Raw genomic sequence first — 3,767 nt, forward strand, 5'->3', positions numbered from 1 at the left:
AATGCTCAATCAAAGAAGAAGCGGCGAAAGAGAGGCTCGCACCAACATTCTAAGAACAAAACCAGATGGATGGTGAGGAGAGACTCCGAACAAGAAGATAGACCATTAATCCAAGGGCCACGAACTCCAGTTATGCTAGGAGAATACTTTCCCAAAGTGTTCTTCGTAAGAGGGCCAACGGAGACAGTCCATATGACAACTTGCTATCAGGTAGATGACAAAGATGCCTCGGAAGGAAGATATGAAACTCATAAAGAGCGAAAGGTCTCAACATAGGCAGAAAATCCACCAGTGCATTCAAATATTGAAGAAGCGGCGGAACTCCCTGAAGCCATACGTGTAGCATTGGTAAAGGCATTAATGGATCTCGATATCCAACCAAATAAGATAAAGAAGACCGGAGAATTAGAGCCTGAGTCTCAAGACCATGCTATTTGCTGCGCAATGTGCGCTTCCATCACATTCACCGATGAAGACCTCTTGTTAGGATCTAAACCACATAATCGTCCCGCTTTTCGTGTCAGGGTATGTGCAAGAACAAAAACTTAGTTGCATGCTTGTGGACGGAGGTTCAGCAGTGAACATTATGCCTAAATCCATGATGATGAAGTTAGGCATCACCATGGATGAATTGTCTCGCAGTCGTCTCATGATTCAAGGCTTCAATCAAGGAGGACAAAGAGCTATGAGCATGATCATAATTGAGCTCGTGATAGGCGATTTAAAGTCAAACACCCTATTTCACGTGATTGATGCTAAGACCTCCTACAATCTCCTATTAGGAAGGCCATGGGTGCATGAAAATGGGATAGTGCCTTCAACCTTACATCAATGTTTCAAATTTTACAGAGGAGGAGTAAAGAAAATCTTGGGTGACGTCAAACCATTTACTGAAGCCGAGTCTTACTTCGCGGACGCCAAATTTACATGGATGACGACGTGGTATCTGAAGTTATTCTGGAGGTTCACTCAACTGGAAAAGCCATGCCAAGAAGAGAAGAGCATTCAAAGTGCCTCCCGCAGAGAATATTTCAAGAAGTCAAAAGCACTTTGTCCGGACAAATGGGATCATCACCGGATGTTCACTGAAGGTGTCTACTCCCGTCCTCCCGCTATGTCTCATCATCCCGACGGAAGGAAGGACAATCCCCATTTGGAGAAGAAGTAAAGCCAAGGAAATGGGGAGAAAGCGACATGAAGTTCTTGAAGGAGTCCACAACCATACCTTTACCTAAGTTGAATAATTCGGACGTTTCAAATATTCGCACCATGGTTCGTCAATCAGGTATCATCACAAGGCAACAAGACACGAATCTCTTCCGGTCACAAGAACAAAAGAAGGTTTTGACCCTAATGCTTATAAGCTCATGTCAAAGGCAGGTTATGACTTCGGCTTATCCTCTTCGATGAGAGAGCTTAATCCATATGTCACAGGAGGAAGGAAGCATGGCCTTAGCGAAACCCAAAAGAAGTTGAAGGAGCAAGGTTACACAATTGACTTAGCTAGAGCAGGCCTAGGTTTTACTCCTGTCGCACCTGTCAAGATCTCTGTTAGAAGAAAAGAAAAGAAAGCAGAAGCTCAATATATTAGTGTCGAAGAAGTTGAGGAGGAAGAAGAACCAAAGGCTAGTAAGAGAGCCTCAGTTGTTCACCGCTTAGCTGCAAGCCTACCTAGCAGACCTCAGTTTTCAGCCGCATCAAAGAATCAACATCACGACCTTCTGTGTTCAAAAGGATAATTGGGCATGATAGCCAAATGGGAATTCAATCAGCCCCACGTAGATCGGCGCTAGAAAGACTTAGAGTTCCAAGCAAGTCGTCTGAAGAGAAAAATCAGCAAGAATTGAAAACTAGAGTTCATGTTGATTCAACGAAAGACAATGAAATTCGGAGCTTAATCTCGTCACGTATGAAACGTCACTCTACATTAGACGTAACTTCAGGTGACCAACTCAAAGTGAAACGACGAACAATCATACAAACTCGGGAAACTTTGAGTCAGCAAAACAAAAGTGATGATGAAGAAGCAGAGGTTCTAGCTGTTCATCACGTTACGATCAAAGAGCTCGACGAAGATGAACCTTTCGAGGATGAGGTTCATGATGCTCCTGCCGCATTAGAAGATGGAAGCCAAGCGACTGTTGATGAACTAAAAGAACTCAATCTTGGCACAAATGAAGACCTAAGACCTATCTTCGTTAGTGCACTTTTGAATCCTAGTGAAGAGGAGTCCTATCATCAACTGCTACTTGAGTATAAAGATGTCTTTGCTTGGACATAAAAGGAGATGCCATGCCTTGATCCGAAAGTTGCTGTTCATCACCTTGCAGTCAAACCTGGAACACGCCCAATCAAACAAACTCAACGTCACTTCCGTCCGGAGCTCCTAAGTCAAATCGAAGCCGAAGTTGACAAGTTCATCGCCGCCGGATTTATTAGGGAGGTGAAATACCCGACTTGGATAGCGAACATCATTCCGGTGAAGAAGAAAATCACTGGATAAATTCGTATTTGTGTTGACTTCCGAGACTTAAACGAGGCTTGCCCGAATGATGACTTTCCATTGCCCATAATTGAGCTCATGGTTCATGCAACCACAGGTCATGAAGCCTTATCTTTCATGGATGGTTCATCTGGATACAATCAAATAAGAATGTCGCCAGAGGACGAAGAACTCACAGCCTTCGTCACTCCAAAAGGAATTTACTGTTACAAGGTGATGCCATTTGGCCTCAAGGATGCAAAAAGCGACCTATCAACGTGCAATGCAAAAGATCTTTGGTGACATGCTTCACAAGAATGTCGAGTGCTATGTTGATGACCCGGTGATCAAGTCAAAAATAAGAGAAGATCACTTGAAAGACTTAAGAATGGTGTTTAACAGATTGCGGAAGTACCAACTCAAGATGAACCCATTGAAGTGTGCTTTTCACGTCAGGTAAATTTCTTGGTTTCATCGTTAAACATCGAGGCATTGAAGTAGACCAGACTAAGATTAAAGCCATCCGAGGTATGCCCGAGCCAAGAAATTTACGTGAGTTGAAAAGTTTACGAGGGCGTCTCGCATTCATTCGGCGATTCATCTCAAACTTAGCAGGAAGGTGTCAGCCGTTCAGTCGCCTTATGAAAAAAGATGTTCCATTTGTTTGGGATGAAGCTTGTCACAATGCATTCGAAAGAAGAAAGAAGTACCTATCGAGTTCACCACTGTTAGGAGCTCCTATTCCAGGCAAACCACTCATATTGTACATTGCGGCTCAAGAGAGGTCAATTGGAGCCCTGTTGGCACAAGAGAATGAGTCACATAAGGAGAAAGCACTCTATTATCTAAGCCGAACTCTTACTGGTCTCGAATTGAAGTACACGCCTATAGAAAAGACGTGTCTTGCACTTGTCTTTGCTATTCAAAAGTTAAGGCACTACATGCAAGCGTTCACGGTTCATCTAATTGCACGAGCTGACCCGGTGAGGTACGTTATGTCAAAACCACTTTGATCAAGGCGGGCAAGTGGGCGTTGCTCTCAATCAATATGAAATCATCTACACTCCAGCAAAGGCGGTAAAGGGGCAAGCTATTACAGATTTCCTAGCCGATCATCCAATTCCAGCAGACTGGGAAATTTCAGATGACTTACCCGACGAACAAGTCTTCTTCGCTGACATTTCTCCTGCTTGGATGATGTATTTTGACGGATCACTCGTAAAGATGGGGCGGGCTGGCGTAGTCTTCTTGTCACCTGAGAGACACGTATTGCCCTACTCATTCT

The 3,767-nt window shown here is 43.9% G+C and overlaps 1 pseudogene; it reads left to right on the forward strand.

Moving 5' to 3' along the window:
* The first annotated feature begins 360 nt into the window (after nucleotides 1-360).
* Nucleotides 361-3,495, forward strand: LOC148919337 (uncharacterized; annotated as a pseudogene).
* The last annotated feature ends 272 nt before the right edge of the window (nucleotides 3,496-3,767 follow it).

Source organism: Prunus mume, linkage group LG3 (genome assembly GCF_029339155.1).
Source record: "Prunus mume cultivar Tortuosa linkage group LG3, ASM2933915v1, whole genome shotgun sequence".
NCBI lineage: Eukaryota > Viridiplantae > Streptophyta > Magnoliopsida > Rosales > Rosaceae > Prunus > Prunus mume.